The sequence below is a fragment of the Strix uralensis genome, chromosome Z (genome assembly GCF_047716275.1).
Source record: "Strix uralensis isolate ZFMK-TIS-50842 chromosome Z, bStrUra1, whole genome shotgun sequence".
NCBI classification, from domain to species: domain Eukaryota; kingdom Metazoa; phylum Chordata; class Aves; order Strigiformes; family Strigidae; genus Strix; species Strix uralensis.
In genome coordinates, this window is record NC_134012.1 from 38,487,652 (window position 1) to 38,510,715 (window position 23,064).

The 23,064-nt window shown below is 51.4% G+C and overlaps 1 pseudogene; it reads right to left on the reverse strand.

Annotated features, from left to right (window-relative positions):
• LOC141938239 (hydrocephalus-inducing protein homolog) overlaps positions 1-21,083 on the reverse strand; it is a 112,134-nt pseudogene extending 91,051 nt beyond the window's left edge.
• Between the last annotated feature and the right edge of the window lie 1,981 nt (positions 21,084-23,064).

Sequence of the window (23,064 nt, forward strand, 5' to 3'; positions counted from 1 at the left end):
TCAGCACCCACAGCTGGTCCAGGGCCAGGCGGAGCTGTGGGCGCAGGGTGGTGCCACCTCTGCAGAGAGCAGAGGCAGGCAGTGAGCTGGAGGTGACCTCCTTGGGGTGCCCCCCCGGGCAGAGCCCTGCTCCCCTCCTGCCCTTGGGATGGGCATTGGTGCATCCAGCACACAGGTCCTGGGGCCGGGGGCCAGGGTGTCCCAGCCCTTGAGCCGGGGCCAGGGATGGGGCAAGGGCAGCTCGGTCGGAGGGTCTTACCGCAGCTTGGTGACCACCAGTTCCTCCTGGAGGAGGAGAAGGCGCCTCTCGCTCCTCTTGCAGCCCCGGGTCAGCTGCACGTCTGCGCTCAGCACCGGCTCTGCATCGGCGAGAGCGTCCCTGCGGAGCAGAGCACGGCAGGCATCAGAAAGGCCGCTGCTGCGGGGCCCGGCCGTGCCCCCCTGTCCCCGAGCCACAGGGGGAGCCCACCTGGAGCCGCAGCAGCCGTTGGCCTGGCCCATCCTGCCCGGGACAGGAGGACCCTCGCTGTGCACCAAGGATGCGGCCCAGCCGGTGACAGCGAGGATGGGAAGCGGGTTGCCGGAGCCTGGTCAGCGCTGCTCGGCCAGACCCTGCCTCCTCCCAGTGCCGCTCTGTGCCAGCACAGCTCCGTGCTGCCGGCGCTGGGGCTGTTGGCTCCAACTGATTGACAGCCCAAGCCCAACGGACAGTGGGAGGGGCCACAGGCTGGGCGTTCTCTCCAGCATGGCCCCGCCTCTCTAGCATGGCCCCGCCTCTCTTGCCCTGGGGAGCCCAGCGCAGGACGGAGCAGAGGGAAGGACCCCTCCTCCCTCCACCTGCTGGCAATGCCTCTTGCCTTGGGCTTACCCGCTGGCTCCCGGGCTCCAGCTGCACTTGGTGCCGCTGCTCACCACCCTCTGGCCTTGGCTGGTCAGCCACTTTCTACCCACCTCCCCCTCTCCTCAGCCAGCCCACGCTGCTTCAGCGTCTCCACGGGGCTATTCTGGCAGACGCTGCGGAAAGCCTTCCTCACGTCTGGGTGGACAGTGGCCACCGCACTCCTCTCGTCTCCCCAGCCAGTCATTTCACCACAGAAGGTTATTAGGTGGGGCCAGCAGGGTTTCTCCTGCTGACTCCATGCTGACGCCTAGTTCCAATGACCTTCGTTCCTTCATGTTTCCAGGACGTGCTGCGGCATTCCCAGCACCTCCATGAACACAGAAGCCCCTTTTCTCATCCAATATAATAATACAATAATATTATAATAATTATAATAATAATATAATGGTGCCTGGGACACACACACACACACACACACACACAGAGTGACAGAGAGGGGTGTCTTGGGAGGAACCAGGCACCTGGGGAGTCCCCAGCCCCACTCTGAGGGAACCCAGGTGTCCGGGGGGTACCCTGGTGTGTGTGGGGGTCACTGGAGTGGAGGTTGGCCACGGGGGTGTTTGGGGAAGTTTTGGGGTGATTTGGGGTACATGGGCTGATTTGGGATGATATGGGGGGCTTGGGGGCATATGGGGAGGTTTTGGGGGTGATTTAGTGTATATGGGGGTTTTTGGGGTGGTTTGGGGGGATATGGTGTTTTGAGGGGATATGAGGGTTTGGGGAGTGATTTGGGGGGTATGGTGGTTTGAGGGGATGGGGGGGTGATTTGGGGTATATATGGGGGTTTGGGGGGATATGGGCAGGTTTTGAGGAGATTTGGGGGTATTTGGGGAGATATGGGGGATTTAGGGGGGATTTGGGGGGGTTGGGGGGTATGGGAAGGTTTTGGGAGTGATTTAGGGGATATGGGGAATTTTGGGGTGATTTGTTGAGATACGGGTGGTTTTGGGGTCATATGGGGGATATGGGGGAATATGGGGGTGTTTTAGGTTTATTTGGGTGGTTATGGGGGTTTTGGGGGATGTGGGGTTGATTTGGGGGGATATGGGGTTTTGGGGGGGTGATTTGCTGAGATATGTGGGGGGTTGGGAAGGTATGGGGGATATAAGGGGGACTTTAGAAGGCTATGGGGGGTTATGGGTGTAATGGGCAGGTTTTGAGATGATTTGTGGGGATATGGGGAGATATGGAGGGGTTTGGGGGGTTGGGTAGACATGGGGGATTTTGGGGGCATATGGGGATGTTTTGGGGGTGATTTAGGGGATATGGGGAATTTGGGGGTGATTTGTTGGGATATGGGTGGCTTTGGGGTCATATGGGGGCTATGGGGGGCTATGGGGGTGTTTTAGAGCTATTTGGGTGTTTGGGGAGTTTTGGGGGATATGGGGCAGTGGTTTGGGGGGATACAGTTTATTTGGGGGTGATTTGGTGGGATATATGGGTGTTTGGGGGTATATGGGGGATAGAAGTGGTATTTTGGAAGGATATGGTGGGGTTTGGGGTGATATGGGAAGGTTTTGAGGTGATTTGGGTGTATTTGGGGAGATATGGGGCATTTAGGGGGGATTTGGTGAGATATGGGGGGGTTTGGGGGCATATGGGTAGGTTTGGGGGGTGATTTAGGGGATATGGGTGGGTTGTGGGTTGATTTGGGGATATAGAGGAGGTTTAGCGGGTATAGTAAGTTTGGGGGTGTTATGGGGGTGGTTGAGGGGATATGGGGGTGATTTGGGGTTTATGGGGGTTTTGGGGGATATGGGGGTGTATGGGGAATTTTAGGGGTGATTTGGGGATATATGGGGGGGTTGTGGTGATATGGGGGTATATGGTGGGGTTGGGGGTATATGGGGGTGATTTGGGGGCATATGGGTAGTTTGGAAGGATATGTGGGGGAGACCTGGGGGATATGGGGGTGTTTGGGGGATATAAGGGTTATTTTGGAAAGATATGTGGGGTTTTGGGGTGCTATGGGAAACTTTTGAGATGATCTGGGTGGATTTGGTGAGATATGGGGGTTTGGGGGGTTATGGGGAGGTTTTGGGGTTGATTTAGGGGATATGGGGTGTTTTGGGGTGATTTGGGGAGATATGGGGGGTTTGGGGGTGATTTGGTGGGATATGGGGTGGTTTGGGGGGATATGGGGGATATAAGAGGTGTTTTGAAATGTTATGGGGGGGTTTATCCCCCACAAGATCCCTCCCAGTACCCCAGCAGCCCCCACTGGACCCTTCTTGCACCCCATTACTGTCCCCCAGGACCCCAATATCTCCCCCAGAAACCACCCCCAGGAGACGATCATTAGACACCCCCCCCCCCCCTTCCCACCCCCAGACACTAATAACCCCCTGAACTCCCCCATGACCCAATAACACCCCCCAAGCACCAAGACCCTCCACCAATACCTCCCTCAAAACACCCCCAGGACCCCAGTACCTCCCCCAGAACCCCCTCCAGGATGTCCCCAATCCCCCCACCTCAGACACCAATATCTCCCTCAAGACCCCCCCTGAGGACCCCAATAACCCTCCCAAACCCCTCCAGGACACCCCCCACCCCCCGACTCCATTACACTCCCTCTAGGACTCAAATAACCCCCTCAGGACACCAATAACTCCCACAACTCCCACAGAACCCAAATAACACCCCCCCAAGAATCCCCCCAGCTCCCAAATCCCCCACTCACGGCACAGGCAGGAGTGTGGGCAGGTTCTGGGGGGGGGGACAACGTGCTGGAGCCCCCCCGGGGGTCCCCTGGCCCCCACAGGGCCTACTTCCTGCTGACAGTCTGCGAGGGCCTATGGTCTGCAGTGAGGCGGCCTAGGCAGGAGGTCCTCCAGCTCTCTGTGGTCTGCACTGGGGGATGTTCCAGGAAGAGAGTTTGGTTCACCCAGCAAGTGGGAATTCCTCCTTTTAAAACACTCGCTTTGTTCTGGATGGCTGAATGAATTTTTCTCCTGCAAAGGTGGCACCAGCACCAGCAGCACCAGCACCAGCACCAGCACCAGCACCAGCACCAGTGGTGGTGGCTCCGGCCTAGCAGTGGGTGAGTGCAGGGGCTGGGGCCGATTTCCCTGGAGGGGGTGGTGGGATCACCAGGGAAGGGGAAAGCTTTGGTCTAAAAACCCAAACTTTTTCATGATTCTGATTTTTTTTTTAAAATAAAGGTTTGTTGTCACAGTTCGGGCTGTTCAGACGTTCTGATGTGTGTCTGTGCTTGTGCTTTTACCTTGAACTTGGTGGGTCTTTGCTGTCTGTAAGGGTCTGTTGTGTCTGCGGGGTTTATCTGTCAGGTTACCCCAGGGAAAGTGAATTTTAGCCCTTTATTTTTACTTCAAGTGTGAAAGAAGTGACACATTTCATATTTTCTGCTCTCTGTGGTGATTTGGGTTGGGTGGGTTCAATCTGATGAAACACCTCAGAGTGGTGCTTCAGAGGGTGCCAGTCACCAGAGCCAAGAGGTGCTGATCAGAAACCGGCCTTAAGCCTGAGGGCGAGAGCTGGCCCAGGCGGGCTCTTGCCTTCTGGCTGTGGGACAGTTTTTCCCAGGTCGGGGGTGCTGGGAGCGATGTGGGGGGGTGAGCATGGGGGTGTGCTGGAGCCCAGCCCCTTTGCAGAGCCCCGCTGCTCCTCTGGCTTTCGGGACGAAGTTCAGTTTCTGTGCTGAGCTTCTAATTTGCACCTTTTCCAAAAGACAAATCCTGTTTGTTTCAAGTTGGAACAACCCTGCTCTGCTTTCAGAAAAGAATCTCTTGACATCTGCAGGCAGAGCAGAAGTCTCACACAATGAAGGTACAAGAAGTAATTGAAAAGTAATTAAAGGACAAGTTTCTGTGTGCTGGGATCCTGGGAGTGCTTCTGGTTGTGAAATCCGGCAGCACCACTTGCTCTCAGGCTGCAAACAGCCGGCAGAGCTCCTGCCGTGGGTGGCACTGCTTCAGCCTCCCCCGTCAGCTGCTCCTTCATCTCCAGCTCTCTGCTCTGCGCCAGCTCTGCATAAAATAGTCGCTTTTCACTGCATGTGGCTGTGGATTGCTGTAAATGTGCTGTAACCAGTTGTTTTTTCCAGAGCTGGGGAGCAGATTCTTACCCTGTCTATACTGCATCTGCACTGTGAAAGCTTGTGCACAGTAATGCCTTGCTGTCTGTCCCTTCTGTTTCAGAGTTCTGCTGTCAGTTATTTAATACCCTGCTCTGGTTACTGTTGTCATGGTCCTGTTTTCCTTCATCCTTCACTGACCTTGCTGAGTAGCAGGCATCTGAAGGTGTTGATGAAAATGTGATGGAGCAGGAGAGGCAGCAGGACCACTGGCAGTGAAAGAGTTGTCAGGTGTTCAGTCTCACAGGAGAAGCAGCTGAGAGGTTTCAGAATGGTGATTTGTTTGAAGATGGGTCACACGGGGTCACCAGGACATCATGAAGTTTAATTTTGTGTTATAAAGGGATTTTCCACTCTAAACCTCAGGCAAGTAGCAGTTATTTCTTGGTATATTAAAAACAGTTAGAATTTCCTCTGCTACTTCTGTCATTACCAGGTGTTGAACTGGTAGCTGACAACCCCAGAGGTCTCGCTTCTGTCTCACCATCTTCCACATCACACCAGCTGTTCTTGGTGGTTCAGCTGTGTGCATTGCTGAGGCGCCTGCACACATTCCTCTCTATCCCATTGTTTCCTACGGGAAAAATGGAATTGGGAACAGTCGCACTTTGGGGATTCCATCCTGGGCAGGTGATGGGATGTGCCTGAAACTGTAGTTTGACTGTGTGGGGAATTATTGCAGAACCAGAGTGTAGGGTTGGGGAGTCAAAATGTTTCAGCAGCAATGAAGAGAGAAGTATGGGAAGGTTTCAGCTGCAAGCCTGCACACACTGGGTGTGCATGTACTCGAATGCACGGCTGCATTGCCCCAGGCTGCAGAGGTTATTGTGTAGAAAAGCCCTTGGTTAGTGGAATAATTCTCTGTTGGAATAAATCTGCATCTGGGCAGCGGAATGGGATATTTACCTTGTGACACAGAGGTGCCTCTCGGGCAAAGCAAAATACTATGTGATTTTTTTGACGAATGTTCATTTTCATTCTGATTTCATGCAGCCTGAACTGTTTTGTCCAATCCTGACTGTTCTCCCCAACTGTCCATCACCCACTCTCATGTTTTGATGGCTCGTGTCACAGACAGCCTGGTAAAAAGATCTTGGTTATTTTTTCTTTCCTTTTTTTCCCCTTTGAGAAGTCTCATGAACTTTTTGCAGCTGTCCTGACTCTCCTTCCCTGTCCTCCCTGAGCAGCAGTGTGGCAGTTAGAGCTGGCCACCCCTGGGAGGAGGTGTGCTCTGCTGGCTGTTAAAAGAGTTGGCAGCGCTGTGCTCTGTGCTCATCTCCAAAGCTTCTCTGTTCTCCCTGGGCAATGGGTTTTAGTGTTCTGCCGCTCCAAGTACAGTAACATCTGTACAGATACAGAACCTCTAGTTCATGGATTGGGTTCATGAACACCTGATTCTATTAATCTCCTTTGGAAGCTCCATTGTCCCACATTTTTTCTCTCCCCTCTTCTCTGTCAAACTGTTTCACAGCTGGCCTTCTTCCCCAGGCTTTGCCTCATCCCCTGGTCAGACTCGAGCTGTTCAGTTCCTGCAGGCCCAGCGGCTGTAGGGGGATCTGAGCTGCTCAGAGACAGCAGGGCCTGATCTCTAAAGGAAGCAGATTTTGTGGTCTGACTCTGATCTTGCTGAAGCTGCTTTTGTCACCCTTTCAGAAAACCAACCGAGGGCTGAATCAGAGCTGGCGGTTTGCTGAAGGTACCAAAGAATGGGGGGTTTAGAAGCCAGTGCCTAATCCCGTGGACAACCTTAATGCTGTTGCTTTGACAACCTGTAGGAGGTATTTTATTGTGGGTTTTGTGTAAGGTGCTATAAAGCAATCCCATGCAGCTGGAAGCCAGAGGCAAGACTATTTATTTCAGAGCTTTGAAGATCTGTACTCCTGTGACAGCTGTCTCGCTGCTGCAGTGGTTGAGTTTTATTTTGCTTTGGAAAAACTGAACAAAAATTTTCATTCCTTTTCCTTTTCCTTGAGGTGGGAGAATTCCTGGAAGTCTCCAAATCGAGTTAAGGGGTGTCTTCATCTTTTTTCCCTGGACTGGGCTGAGTGCAGCTCCCAGAAGGGCGGGGTTTGGAAGGCTGGGAGCGCTGACCCGACCAGTCCGAGAGGACTCCTGACAGCAGGGCTGGGCTGCAGCTGTGGCTGCAGGTACTGCGGGGAGATGCTGGGTGTCTGGGTGGGCTGACCTGGCTGGTTTGGTTGTTTTGAGGGCGCTGTACTCTCTGCACCAGCTGCTAATAAGGTGTTTTCTGTCGGCAGGTCTGGTGGCCCATCAGTCTGTGTTCTCAGAGATGAGCCCACAGGAGTCCCTCGCTGGGGCTTGGCTGCAGAGAGCTTTGTGGTATCTTGACAGTGTTTGATATTTCCCAGACAATGCTTAAACCTGCCAGTTGATGCTATTTAACACTCTCCTCTGTAAGAGCCTTCCAGCGGTGATGCCTATCAACTCTGGCTTTCCCTTCAAAGAACTGTTACCAAAAGCTTCTGTATCTTTGTCACTTGCCAAATGCCACCTTGTTGCTTTGGGCTTTTATGTGTTGCCTTTAATTAGGATGTGTGCTCTTCTGTCCAGGGGCTGGTGGGCAGCTCTCTGGTGACCAAATCCAGGAGAAAACAAGAGGGTTTACTGTATTACCTCTTGTACTTGAAGGAACAATCCTTTAGCCCGGGTGTCTTTGGACGTGTCTTTTGGGAGGGGGCTACCAGGCCTCCAAATCCAGCAGTTTGTCAGTTTATTCTTTGTCCTGTTTGTGTTTTGCTTCTGGCCCTTAATCTGCAGCAGCAGATTGGGGCTGCGTGATGCACAGAGGTTCAGGGCAGGGTTACCTGTTCCTCCGGGACAGGATCTGCTGATTCAGCTCAGTATTTTAAGCAAGATGGAGCCGAATGAATCCTCCTCGTAGCAAGAGCTGGTAGCCAGGATGGATGAGCAGTTCATTCACAGTTGCTTAAACACTGAAGGAAATTCTATTTGTATATTAAAAATTGCTTTCTTAACCAATGTTTAGCATCTTGGGGGTCTCAAGGGTTAAAATACCTCTGGCAACTTGGATCAGTGTATGGGGATTTAAAAGTGCTCTGGATTAAGCAGGCAACTGAGTTAAACTGCATTTAGCTGATTCCCTGGCTGTGAATAATCCAGCCAACCCTGTGCTGAAGACATCTGGGGCTCGTCTGCTGTTCGCAGTGGAGGTTTCGGACCCTTTCTCAAAGATGTCACCGCTCTGTAAGTTATGGCTGTACTGACCAGAAGTTAGGAGTCACTTTGGGAGTGGCCCCTTGTGATGGAGACTGGAGACCTCTGCTCTTCTGTCCTGGACGTCAGGCAGTGGCTTTCACAGGGGTCCCATCTCTCAGCTCAGCTCTGCTTTCTGTCATTAGGATACAGCTTTGATTTGCCAGGGCTGAGTGAATTGGCACATCCCCTACTGCAGATCTGCACGAGACATACCCCTCTAGCAAGGTACAGGCCACCCTTACAAATACAGAAAGCTGAACCTCCCACTAATTACTCAATGGGAATGCAGCAGGCAGAGCTTTTGGTCTAGATTGCATCCGTGCTGCTGTTAGCTTCAGGAAGCCAGTGCTTCCAGCACTGCATCTTCCTCCGCGTTCTCCCCCATGCCCTGGGCAGATCTCTGTTTCAGGGTTGGCCCTGCTGTTCCATGAGCTGTGCCCTCTAGGTGTGGTTATCAAGTGTTAGGACAGACTTTTGGATTTGTGCTGTGTTATTGCAGTGGTTGTGTAAGTCCCAAGTGCAGATGTGAGGTGACAAGTGCCTGTTATTTGGCCCTGACTGCAGGAAGAACTGAACCCCTTCAGCCTTCTCAATCTGGGTGGCGATGAGTGATGGAAAGCAGTTGCATACTTTCAAGGGATCAGTGAAAGGAGGATCCTTTGCTCTGCTCCCTCAACTAAAATGCTCTGCTGGCAAGCAGCAGCTCTGGGTTTGCCTTGATTATTGCAGTGGCTGCTTGTTGTGTTTAGTCTGCTGCGCTGTTATAAGCAGTCTCCCTGCGAGCAAGAAACTTGTGAGTGGCTGAGCTGAGATTTCCAGGTTCCTGATCAGAGGAGGGGCTGTCCCAGCCAAATTGGAGTTGGGTTCCTGATTGCATCCCGATAGAAAAGATTATTCATCCAGTGGGAAAAAAGCCCCAAACCGGAACTGCTGTTTTATTGTTTGACATATCTTAGCTGAGCAGATCTTGGCGCTCAGTACGAGTTACAGCTCTGCTTTTCTGAGCCCATGAGCTGGGCTCACTTACAGCTGGCCTGACTCTCAGGAATGCTACCTGCCTTCTGACTTTTCCTGCCTCGTGGGCCTTGGGGGCTTGAGGAACCCTTTTCCTTCTTTCCATCAGCCCATTTACCACATGCTCTACTATCAGGTTGTTTGGGACTCTGGCCTCTCCTCAGTATTTTCTGGCTGAAAGAGTTTGGTTTGTACAAGCAACTGTCTGGATGTCCATCTCAGACTTGCTCTGTCTGTACTCAGCTGACAGACCAGGAAGTGGAACGGGCATCGCTGCTTCCCAGTTAACCCCCTCCTACCACTGCAGGGAGCTCCGGGTGGCTTTGGGGGACCAGACCTTACCATTCCTATAACGTAGGTGACCCTGACTGAGACTGGGACGTGCCCTTTCTGTGTTACTGCTCCAACCATCACCTTTAGTTTTTCCAGGTAAGAGAAACACAAAGAGATGTAGCCCAACATACCAAAAAATCAAATTCTTCCTCCTGACTTTGTGGCGAGAGCCAGTTCAGCCAGAATCACTGACATGCTGCCCTCTTCTCTTCTGGCTGGCACAAGTCTGGCAGCCTGTGTCTCCAAGGGCTTCTTACTGAAAAGGCCCCAGGGCAGACGTTAGCACTTTAAAGTACTTGGAGCAGACACAAATCTGCACCAGTTTGTTGCAATCACCCATATTTAAAGGCAAGTGGTACCTTTTATTTCCATGGGATTATTTGTCCATGGCACATCTGGCACTCCTGTGCACAAGGTCGATGACCTCCCTGCCTTTCTGCTGAATGCTGGGTTTGGCTTTTGTCTTTGGTAGGAAGCAACTGGCATTTTGGTCTCAGCAGATGGCTGCTTAAAAATAAAAAAACACCCAAACTAGGAGACTTTCTCTTCTTTTCCAGGAGCCAAGGACTTTGAAGGCACGTGCTGAGGTTCACTTCCAGAACAAAGGCTGCAGGGTCACAACACACAGTTTCTCTTGGAGCCTGTGCTGTAGCTGAGGACAAACGTCTGGTAACTTTAAAGGCAGGTAAAAGTTTATTGTGATCCAGAGAGGTGGGGAATCTCCATCCTGGGAGACATTTAACGCTGCTGGACGCACCCTGCACAATCTGTTTTAACTTTGAAATTGTCCGTTTTGCGCAGAGGGGTTGGACCAGAGACATCCAAAGTCTCTTCCTCCTAAATTTTTCCGTGTTTCTCTACCTGATCGTGCTGATGACCCATGCAGTCTGCTTTATGAGTGAAAGGAAGAGAAAAATCATTGTAAAACATGGAGAATTGTGTCAATATCGCTGTCTGCTGCAAGCTCTGCCAGGGAGCAGATGCTAGCTGCCTTTTCTCTTCTAGATGAATTTGTTTGACTGGAAAGGCAACTGCTGTTGCTGTGAAGTGTCCAGATGAACCTGTACATAGACCTGGGGCAAGTGGGAATGACAAGGGGGGAATTTGGGAAGGCAGGGAGCCCATGTTGGCAGCAGCCCCTGCCCTGCTCGGAGACCAAGCAGGACTCTGGGAGTGATGTGCTGGGGAGGAGCTCCTTGTATTGCTTCTTTCCTCAAGAGCAGCTGTTTCAGGCTTACCTGGATTATGACCATAATGAGAGAGGGTTTCTTGTTGGGCGTACATCCCCAGGAGGGGTTGCACTTGATGTCTGACCTTTGTTTTCATTTCATACCAGGTGTTTCTAGGCCTTGAAATTTTTCTGTGGGCTCAAGGGGACAGTTAAGTCAAAGAGGACGAGAATAGGGAGACAGGATGTGTGCAAGGGTTGTGCTTTTGTGTTGTAGCTTTTGTGGGAGACAGACAAGCTTTGTGGGTCAAGAGCAGCAGGATTAATGATGGGCATTTCTGGAGGGTTGTGTGCCTTCAGAGCTCTCGGCAAATGTCAGCCAGTTTGTCTGCTGCCCTGCAAATGCTGCTTGCTTGGAAGGAGAAATCCGACTGTCCCAAGTGAATCCTTCTCCTCAGCTGCTTTTCAGCTCACTTTGCCAGAGAGACTGAAAAAAGGGCTTCCCTTATGTGCAGGGACTGTGGATTGCACAGAGATACAGCCCAGCAAGCTTGAAAGCATGGAGGGGCCAGTCCAACCTCCCCAGGGCCCTCTCCCAAGTTCAGGGCAGGGAGGGACCAGTGTGTCCAACGAGACAGAAAAGCTCTCTGAGCTGTGGAGAGGAAGGAAGCTAAGCCCAGGGATCGAAGCTGCCATTATAGACTCAGATGTCCTGTCTGAAGGGAGGTTGGCTACCTCATCTGCTGCCTCTGCCTGGGGAGGGAGGGCTTGCAAAGTGGTGGAGGAGGGAGCTGTGTTCTGCCAGCAGCTGGAGCCTCCCAGAGTCAGCCTGCAAAGCTGTCACTGCTCTTGCTCATGGAGAAGAAGTGTTACTGACAAGCTGGCTTCCTGACCAGTCTCCTTGCTGGGCTGGTTACCCAGATCTGCTCCATAAGGAGGTTCATCAGTTCCCCTGCAGCCCAGCTATTCCTTGGGACGGTTTGATGTAGCTGGCTTGGTTAATACCAGATGTATTTTTAATGAGATATCATTTGTAAAATGGGTTGCCAGTGCTGGTGAGACCAGACAGGGAAAAACAAAGTTTCCAAACAGGTTTGGAAACCTCTGTCTTCTAGTCATAGGAAAATTAAACAGAAGCCATCTTTCTGCATTCAGCCCAGCGACGTACTGTGAACCTGTCTGGGAGAAATCAGCATCCAGTTCCTGATTAAAAAGGTGGGAGCAACAGCCAGGGAGGGTTAAAAGAAGGTATGTGCCTTGAGGCTGTGCTAAAGGGCAACCCTAGATATTTGTTTCTCAGTCAGAAGTTCAGCTGATGGATGCCTCTAGAAGGTCCTGGTGCCTGGGCATAATTTTACTTGCCCTGCTCTGTTTTTCTTTAGAGATGGAAGATGCTGAAGGCTGAAGGCATCAGCTGGGTGCTTGGTGCCCTTCCATTTCGCTCTTCAAGGGTTTTAGGTGGGTGGCCAAGGCCAGAGGCAGGCAGCTGTAACCTGGCTGCAGATGTGCCGGGCATCGAAGCCCACAGCAAATGGGGAGTGTGACACCTCGTGTCTTCTGTGGGACAGGACCCTGCTTGTAGGCAGTTACTGGAGAAAATCTGATGCATAATAGACTTACACCTTAATTCTGCTGTGCAATATCATCTGCATCACAGTTCTATCCACCAAGCTGAGATGCTTTTTTCTCTGCCTTTCAGGACTGCTGTAGGCACATACTTTAAGGAATGCTGATCTAGCCAACATGCTGTAAGGATATGGAGAAGGTAAAGTTTGTCAGTAAAACTTTTTGTTCCCATCGAGTTAGTCTGGTAAAAGATACCATTTTCTACTAAGAAAGTTTATTCTGTATGTTGTGAAAAACACTAGGCTGCTCAGAGAGGCTGATGACAGAGAGGATAGCTAAGCCTCTCTGCAGCATTCACAGCACCGTGTTGAATGTGAGCTGTTTGCTTGTCCTTGTGACTTTGCCTTTTCCCAAATCTGTATTGCTGGACTGGCCTGGCAGGTAGGAAAGTTGAGTCCCTGTGAGATCAAACACCTTGCCTGGTCCCTGGCAGAGCTGTGATGAGATGAGTGCAAATTTGTGACCTTCAGTGTCACCCTTGGTCCATCTTAGGTGTTGCCTCTGTCGTGGGGGGGATTTTTTTTCTATCTATAGGAAAGAGGAAAAAGTTTTGGGTTGGTTCGGGAAATGGGGAAGGTTTCTTCTCTGGCCTAGTTGCCCTGGAAGTTCCCGTGCAGTTTTGTAAGGGAAAGTGTCAGGGCTGTGTCTGTGGTGGAGCTCACGGGGGATGCTCTGGGCATAGCAATGAAGCAAACACCTTGGAGGGAAGGGTGGTGGATATATGTACCTTCTCTTATGCTCTTGCTTACAGGACATCACCTGGGTCTGCTGAGGCTTCCTGGAGTGCTTGAATACTTGAACTAGAGGCTGTGGGATAGGAGTGTGATTCCCACAGGCCCTGCCGGGGATCCCAGCTCAGGTACCGGGACTTTGCTGCTGGGTTTGCTGGTGCCTGGAGGCAGAGATGTGCTGGAGAGGCTTGAGACATGGTGGCTGTTCCAGCCAGCACCCCGCTCCTCACTGTTTGCAGGGACAGGATGGTCCCGGACATGGCACAGTCCTCACATGTTGTCTTTCCTGATTGCAGATGAATTTCTTCCTGACAAAGGATCTCTTATTTACCAAGATTTCATCTGCTCCTGCTGTTTACTGCCCACCTGAAATCCTCCTTGTCTCCTGCTGGCCTTGTTGTTGTCCTTCCAGGAGCAGCCAGTTGTGCCTCTGCCGCAGTGGGGCGAGGGATGGAGTCGGATGGGGTCAGTGGTTGGCAGCTGACAGCTGCTTTTGGTTTCCATCTGTTCCCCTCTTCCCTTTTAATGAGATCGGGTGCCAGGATGCACTAGGAAGACTTTTCAGTGTGAGAGGAAGTCACAAGTGGGGTACTCAGATCCCTGTTTTCATCCTTGGCAGAGAGAGGCTGCTCAAACCAAACCTGCACCCTCTTGAGCTGCTCCTATAACAGACCTGGTAATGGGAAGCAAAAGCTCTGCCGTGAGGCTGACAGCTCCGGGTTGGGTGGATCTGTCCTGCAACGCTGAGCCTTGAAACTCGGAGATGTTTGTGCTGGTGGTCACTGAAATGCAAACATGGCTGATTCTGGACCCACTGGGGTGCCTATCTTTTAATTTTTTATCCTCCTTTTTTTTTTTTTTTTTTTTTTTTTTAATGTGGCTACTGTCTTGTCTTCTAAAATCCCAGCTGTTTTCAATGATATCAGTGGCTTGGCAGATTCATTCTTTCAGGCCTTTGGTGCTCCCTGCACAGACCGATCAGCATTTCTGATGAACCAGTCTGATTTCACGAGTGGCTCCACTCCTGCTTTGTGTTTTGAAGGGTTTTCCCCTCTGCTTTTGAGGCCGTGTGCTTATTACAGAGCTGTTTTTTCACGAGTGGGAAGGTTTCTCTCAAGGAGAATCTGCAGATGTTTGGGGCTGGTTTTGTTGCTGGCTCTTTGATTCATGGTAGTTCTTGGGATGTGTGAAGGGTGGGAAGAGGTTCAAAGGAAGAACCTGAGGAGCTCGTTTAACAGTTCAGCTTGGACGATCTCTATGTGGAAAATGAAAACTTGCCTTTCTGCTCCCACTGCCAGGATGTGATGTGCTGGGAGTCAGCATGGAGACCTCGATCACGTCAAAGCTGTGGAGTCTGACAGTACTTCCACGGCAGAGAGCAGAGGCTCTTTTGTGGGGTGCACTAGGTGCCCTGTTTAAAAATCATAAAGCCCTGGCTCAGGTTCCAGTCCAGGACTGCCTCTGTGTGGCTGTTCTTTAACAAAATGCCCATTTTTTTTTGGCAAAAGACTTTTGGATACAAATGCAGTCAAATATTTGACAAATCCAGCAATTGCTTTGGGATTTTGCTTGAGTTCAAACTCAGCAGTTGTGGCTGTTGCATGGTTGTATTAAGCCTCTGAAGGCAACTGCCCAGAGCAGGTAAAACTACATTCCACTTTGCCTTTTTTCTTGATGCCTGTTCACATTGTAACTTCCTCGCCCAGCAGAGCTGGTGCCTTCAGGCTGCCCCAGCACCTCTTGGCACAGCCCGTGTGCTGCAGGGAGCTGCACCCGCTGGCCTGGCAGTGGCAAGGAGACCAGTTTGTCCCTTCAGTGCTTCACAAGGCATAAAGAAAGCAAGTTGCTCCTTTCCCAGCACTGCTTCTGAACACGCTGTGGTGCTTTGTAGCTGCCGTGACTGTGCCTGGGGCTCCTGTGGGCTGAGGCTGAAATGCATGTCACGGGCTGGGTTTGTCCCTTCCCTGTGTCCCACTTACAGCTCTTGTTTTTTCTAATCTTCCTCTCCTTTGCTTCAAATCACAGAAACAGATGTTGGTGTTTGAAAGCGCCCTGCAGGAGAGGTACTGGACCTGCTGGGGCTTTGGATGACTGATTTGCTGTGAAACCAGGAGCCAAGGAGACCCGTCCCACTGCAAATGGAGCTGCCAAGTGATGCCAGAAGCTGCAAATGCAAACCAAGCTGTGGTGGACCAGGTAAAGCACATTGTTTTTTTTTCTTGTCCTGGAGAAGTTGGAGGGAAGGACCACTTGTGGTATTTAGCATGGTCCTTGGAGCTGACCATGGAATGATCTTGCTGGGCTGTGGGTGCTCAGGTATTGCCATGGTTTTAAATGCATGAGATGTCCAGTGGTAGAGAGTTGCCATGTGCTTGGGCTCTGAAGGAGGCTCTGTGCCCTCCTTGGGTGGAGGAGAGGAGGGCCTGGTGCTCCCCAGCCTGTGGTGCCCCATGGCACAGGGTGGGATGGAGAATGCCCTGGCAGGACCCTGCCAGCTGAGGAGAAGAGCTGGGTGTGGAGGAGGAGAGACTGACCCCTGCTCTGCCTCTGTGACTGTGAAAGGCCACTAAGCCCTGCCCCTACAGTGCACTGGTACTGCAGTGTGTTTCTGCCCTCAATATGGTGGGGACTTAGGTGTCTTTTAGCTGCCAGAGGGAACACAAGGCCAGGAGAGTTGGGATTAAGGTAGAGTGATCCCCAGAACAACTATCGAAGCATCCTGTAACTGTGTAGGTGATCAGTGCCCTTGACAACTGTCCACTTTCTTGTTTAGGCTGAGATGCCTAAGGGCAGTACCCTGCTGAGTCAGGCCTGAACCTCCATCCAGAATCGACCCATCTTCCTGTGGCGTTGTCTCCTGGCAGTCACAGCCTCACAGTTACTGCCTTGCTGACCTCCATGTCAGAGATTCCCCTTGAGCTGTGATTAACTTGTTGAGGCTTGTAAATTTTCTTCTGCATTTACACAAAGACAGCTGGCTGGATTAAATGGTTTCGTAGTATTACAGAAAAGGAAAACCTAGGAGGCATTACATTTGTTGGGGCCAAGGACTTTGATTTGTTTCAAAAAGTAGTGGGGAAAAATGAGTTTACTCTTTTTGGATTTCGTGGTTGCACCGCTAATGTCAGGGTGTGCAAAATGTAGACATTTGAGATATTGTCTTCATTTAGAAAAGGAGTAGAGAACCAGCTCAGGGTTTGGAAGTGAGATGTAAAATAAACAGAAAGTGAGGAAAAAAATTGATTCCGAACATGGGAATAGAAAGGGAGAAAGCAAACCCAGGGCTGTGTGTTGAGGTGTGTGCTACCAAAAAAATCAATGTTCTCCCCTGCAATGTGGGATTGCATTGCTCAGGGGAAGGCAGGAGAAACATGTCTGAAAGGAGCCAACTTTATTTCCCTTCTTTCTCAGAAGAAAACAAGTACAAACCCTGCTTGGATTAGAGAGGATTATGGACTGCCCATTTGGGAATTCATGTTTGGGACTTCGTGACGATGCAGCTGGGTAAGTGATCTCACTGCAGTTATTTGGTAGGAAACCTTTTGATAGCATCTAAAACGGTTTGAGTGTTGCAGTCAGTCCCTTCGTTGAGCGCTGGAGTTCTTCCTTCATGGGTTAAAACGGGGGAAGGGAATGCTCCCATGGATGGTGTAAGCTGTCTGTGCCAGCACTGCCCTCCTCTCCCTTGGTCCTCACTGCAGCCCTTGTCTTTGTCTTTGCTGCAGCTCCATGTCCTCTGCAAGACACCAGCTGTGCCCAGTTACTCTGTGGGTTCGATCTGGTGAGTGCAGCACTGATGCCAGGAAAGACGTTTCTGATGTGCCTGTGTCACCCCCCAGGGGCTCTGGTCCTGGTGTCCAGAAGCTGGGCAGTGCCTGTGCTGGGGCTTTGTCTCGGAGTCTGCAGCAGGGCTGTGGGGGGATGCAGGCTGATGGTACCCTGTGTCCTTCTGGCACTGCAGCAAGAGAGAGGTTAATAATGCCACACACCTGCTGCTGGCCTTGGCTGTACTCTCGTGTGTTTCTGCAGGAGGATGAGAGCTGTCAGTGGCATTTCCCAGGGGATGGGGGAAGGATTTTCAGCCCTGTAGAGCAGCTCCCTGCGTGAACCAACAGTTCCCTGTGCCTCTGAAGAGAGCAGGGCCAGCAGCCTGCTTTGGTCAGACCCTGCTAGGATGGAGGAGGGTGGCTTGTCTGAAGTGCTGAGGGGGCTGGCTTGCTTCTGTGCTGGGCTGTGTGCCAGTGTGATCCCCGCTCCATGCCCTGGGCTGCTCCACATGTGTCCTCTTGGAGTCAGAAATGCAGGCAGCCAGCTGAGAGCCAAGTGTGAGCTGGGAGTGATGGCTCCAAGCTGAGCTTACTGGTAACAGTTGGATATTGTGCAGGAAAGCAGAGGGGAGCTCATGGGGCAGAGGGAGTGTTGGCAAGGGAAGAGGGGCTTGTTGGTCCCTGAGGGAGCAGAGGTGGGTATGTCCAACCCCAGGAATGGAGAGGGGGCAGCGATATAAACCCCGTCCCTCCTCTGACTCCATGGTCCTGAGCATCTACGGTGGTGAAATTTCAGCTTCTGGGCTCTCTTTTTGAAAGCGTGGGTCTCCCCTAGGGGTAGTGGCTGATGCTTCCTTTTGTGGCTGGCTTGCAAGCCTTCTTGGAACCGATAAGCCCAGTCATTGGGAAGAAGCCCGGAAGAGACTTGGTCCTCCTTCAACTTCCCTGTCTCAGCTGCACCCGTGTACCTGGGCAGGGAGCTCTGTGAGAGGGGGGATTGTCTGAGGAGTTTTCCATCTCCAGGCATGGTGAGGCCCAGGACTGGGTCAGAGAGTGGAGCAGGGTCAGCAAGGGACTGGCTGTAGCCGCTGCCCCGTGCCGGGGTAATGCACCCGGGGCTGCAGCTGTGCTGGAGCTTGGCGGGTGTGCTGGAGGCAGTTTCAGGACCTGCTTGCTGTGCTCACTGGGGGCTTTGGGCGTTGAGCATCCCTGTCCCCTCTGCCTCCGTGTCCCGGAGATGCCCGCCTCCCCCCACCCCTGGCACATCACCGCTGTTGCCATGGCAGTTTGGGGGCCAGCCAGGATGCCCAGTTGCCCTGGAAATGGGGGCAACAGCCTGTCTGGCATTGGGGATCCTCCCGTGAGTGTGTCCCCGTGGCCCTTGCGGAGTGAGAGAGGTGAGGGATCCTGGGGTGGGGGGGGTGGCTGTGTCCCCTCCCCGACCGAAAGCCGAAGGGTGGCTCTGGGTGCCGGTGCTGCCAGGAGGCTCACCCATGGGCAGGGGGGTCTTGGGAGCGAGGCTGAGCAGGGACCGGGGCTGCGGGGGAACTCGGGGGGGGTGGTGACACCCCCTGCCCCATGCCACAGGGCTGGGGGCATCCCTTGTGCAAGAGTGGGGTGCCTGGGGCAAGGTGGTGCCCGGGGCAGGGGGCCCACGGTCCTGCCCAACCTCTGCGGGCCGTGGGCTGTGCTCACCCTCCTGTGGGATCTGTGTCCCTGCACGGCAGCCGCTGGTCTGGGGAAGGTCTGAGGGGGGAGGTTGCCCCCGGAGCACAGGGCAGGGGGGGCTCTTGTGCTGGGCGAGAGGCACCTGGAGGATGAAGCACTTTCCCTGTCAGGGGCTGGGAGCTGGAGCCTCTTCTCCCCCCAAGCGGAGCTGGGCAGGGAGCAAGCTTTGCTGCCAGAGAGAGAAAGTGCCGGCCTGTCTCCCTTTCTTCCCCGGGGCTGCGGCTGTGAGTGCACCCGGGCTGTGGGTGAAACATGGAGGGAGGGGGGCTGCCTGCCTTGCCGCCGCTGGCCTTGCCTCCACCATCCCCTGTGCAGAGAAGGTGAGTGAGCGGCTGTGTGGTGTTTGGCTGCCGGCTGGGTTTAAACAACAATATGGCCAAAATGAAAAAAAAATACTGACCAAAGTCAATCATCTTGTGATCCTATAAATAGCAATCCTGAGTAAGACCCTTTGAGCTCTCCAGGATCACAGCAGGCTGTGACCCAGTATCTCTGAGTTGAGATGCCTCTCAGGGTAGATATCACGAGGATTTCAAATAATAGATTTCTTGAAGATTTCAAAGGAAGATTTCCAAGATCATCTGCTGATAGATGCCAGTGAAGATAAAGGGTTCAACGATCATCTGCTGACAAATGCTGATGATGGAGAATAGTGAGTAGTTCACTACAATCAGATTTCTCCAAAGTTTCAAAGATCGTTTGGTACCAATAATTTACTATCATAGGTTAAATTCTGTATCTGTGTGTGTGTGTGTTTGTGTTTGCACATTCGATTTAGGAAACTTCGTAGTGTTGATTATAACAAATTCTGTTAAATCACTCTGATAATTGGTTGATGATTAAATATTGTTAAAAATCATTCAATCTAATCTTGTGGTTTACCGTAACAGTGTGAAGTGCTAAGGCTTGGACAATAAGCCCAAGCCAGAGTTGACCTATAGATGAATCCTGTACATTTTATAACTGATAACCATTGTGCTAATAGGTATTATACTAAGTTATAGCAAACCAACTATTCTGATGTAAAAGGTGGGAATACTGAAGCCTGAGCAACAGGCCCTGAACTGAAACTGCTAACTCCGTGTGTAGTCATTAGTGAAATATGCATAGAAGACGTAGCTTAAACATCATAAAACATGTCTATGTTGAATGTATCCTTATATTTCTTTATGTGTGAGCAAATAACAAGGCCACAGAAACAGTTGTCTGGCCTTGTGACCTTGCTCATAAATTAACTAGATAAGCAGGGAAACTCCCTTAGCTTCTCCCTTAAGCCCTGGCCAGGCTCTGGGGGGGAACCTAATGTGAGATGAAAACCAGATATTTCCGCTTAAAACAAAGGTGCCAGCTATTCTGGCTTACTGATTTTTAGGTATATAAGGCTGGGCCCGCTCACAGCGACTTTGGAAGCCTCACCTACGGGTGGACGCACCGCGTAGGATTTCCCACTTGCAGGGAAAGGTTCTCCAAACCCTCGCTGTAACCGGGGCTCCCCAGCGACTGCGGATCTGGATGATGGTAACGTATGCAAGTGGTGATGGATCTTTCTTAATCACTGTTCTTTCTCTCAGGTAGTAATGATTTGATGCATTACCCTGTATTTTCCTATTTGTTTAAGTGCACTGTTCTGTCTTTTCTTACTGTATGTTTTCTGTATTATTCTGTTATATTATTTAGTTATTTCTAGTAAAATACGCCTGCTCTTTTCACTCTGGTGTCTGAGTTCAATTGATATCCCTGATCAGCAAAACACAGTGTTAATAAATCTTTAATTACTGCTACCTCAAATTGTGTAGGATCCATAATCACTCGTTCCCCCACAAATTGGTGTAATAAGAGTTACCATTTATATTAATAAGAGTTACCCTTTATATTAATTCCATTAGACATAAACTGTTGACCAAGTCTGCGACTAAGCCTGGATCCAGCCTCACCTAGACGTCTCTCTGAGAAGGAGTTTAGAAAGCAAGGGGGTGTGTTCTGAACTCGAGACTCAACAGGAGGTCTTCCTTACCCTTTGTACCTCTCCCGTTAGGCATAAACCATTGACCAAGTCTGGGATTAAGATTGAATCTAGCTGCATCTAAGCTCCATCAGGAGTTTAGAAAGCAAGGGGGTCCATTCTGAACTTTGTGACTGAACAGGAGGGTCTCCCTTACCTTTTTACGTTTCTGGTCTCTGTGTAAATAATTTTAAATAAATTCTAACTTGATTTTCCTTTGTATGTTTCTTCCATGTAGTAAGTCATAGAGTGAACGTTGCCATAGAACTTTGCAAAGGCACACTTTTATAACATCACATTAAAATCACTTTTTGCTAATACCTTCCATAGTGTCTCTTCAAGTGATCTAAAACACCCACCCACAACACACCTGCCCGGGACCCCAAGGGCCCTGGGCACCCCCTGCCAGGCGGTGGCCTGGGCCAGCTGGCAGGTGACAGTGTGGACCTGGGCAGGCTCATGGGACACCGGCAGCACCATGACAGAGGGCAGCACTCAGGCAGGGATCAGCGGTGACATGGCTGGGGTGGTGAGGCTCCCGCCAGGCACCTCTGATGCCGTCAGCAGCTGGATAGGGAACCTCTCTGCAGGGGGAAGTGAAGAGGGGTGATGGGGTGAGAGCCTGGCAGGCAGAGCTGGCGGGGGAGTTCCCTGGAGAGCAGGAGCCTGAGGAGGAGCGGGAGCCTGCTGCTGTACCTACCATGGTGGTTGGGCAGTGCGGGGTCTGTTTGGGGCAAACAGGGTTTTGGGAGTCTGGCCCCATGGCGATCATCCCACCAGCACCTGCTTCAGCCAGCCTTACAGGGTTTTGCTTCTTCACACCACAACTCCCATCTCAGCGGTTCCCGATCCTGCTGAGTTCCTGTCTCCAATGAATCTTTCCCATCCCCACAATGGTTTCCCATGTCAATGATGATTTCTCAGCCCCGTGATGGTTTCCTATCCCAACAGTCTCCCCAGATCTGCAATCTCCCATCGCAAGCATGATTTTTTTGGGGGAGGTGAATTTTGTGTCCAAGGGGAAGGGATGGGGCCGGCACCAGTGGCCCTGCAATGCCGACGTGTGTGTGCTGCCCCATCCTGCCCCAACCGTGGGGATGAGCGGGGGGTTGGGGTGCTTTTGGGTTGGTGTTGTCCTCTTCCTCTCCACTCCCAACTGCGGTAGAACTGGTGCTGGTACCGCTACTGTGTGGCCATGATGGGGAGCTGTCACCAAAATTTGGCAACTGGCTCGTGCTGACCAAGGACAGAGGCTGGGACACAACATACAGGATTACAAAGGGAATTCTTTTATTCATGCCCATGCATGTGCAATTTCAGACACAAATGCAGCTGCAGATGCCATTCCGGCTGCAGATACCACTGCAGATGCAAATACTACTCCAGATGGAACTACAGAAAGGATTTGCACTGCGGACACCACTGCAGATGCGTTATCAATGCAGATACAGTTACAGGTACAGTTACAGGTCCAGGCACCATTAGAGAGACAGATACTGGCACTATCAGAAATACAGGCACTGGCTCCATCACCTGTGTCAATATAATTACAGACACAGACTCACACTGAATTGCAGATACAGTTGCAGATGAGGCACAAAATAGCTACAATTCCAGATGCAGTTTAGGATACAAGTACAATCACAGATACAAGGACACATTCAACCAGACAAGCAGCGGCAGATACAGCAAGTGACACCATGACTGACTGAGGTACCGTGAGACAGAGGAGCCGTTACACATAAAGGCACTGACACAAATACAGCACCAGCACAGAGCTGTGCTGCCACAGGCAGAGGTAACTAACGGGTAACTGCACGAACAGCCACCGACAGAGATAGGGATGAGGATATAGAGATGGATACAAATACAGTGACAGACGTTGGTACAACTCCAGAGATGGGCACAATTACACATTGTTCTTCCTCTACGCAGGCAAAGGAAGAGCTATAGATATGGGCACTGGAACACACTCAGATGCAATTGCTGACACAGATACAGTCGGAGGTACAGAAACAATTACACATACATGTTATAAATGCAGAGGCAGAGCCAGAAAATAACTTTTAAAAATTTATTGCAATAAGAACAAGTAAAACAAAAAGGCTCGGTACTCCGGTGAGCCGGGGGGGGGTTTCCACTCCGCACCGACGGACACCAGGTGGAGCTGTGCCACCCCCCTTATAGTCTACCCTCATGCATATTCACAACATGGGCGTAATTCTCCCCAAAAGGTTTCCACCTCCTGGCTGCGCAAGCGCAATAGAGTTTCTTGAACCTTCCCCTGTCTGCACATGCACAGTAGAGCCTCTTGAACTTTCCCGGGTCTTTCTGGTGTTGCTAGGGACTTCTGACAGGGTCCCTCCAGTACTTTTCCATTTGCGCAATAGCAGTCCATAGGAGTCTGTGTTTACAGAAAACAACTCTGAACCATTTTAACAACAAAACCACAGTAAATCCC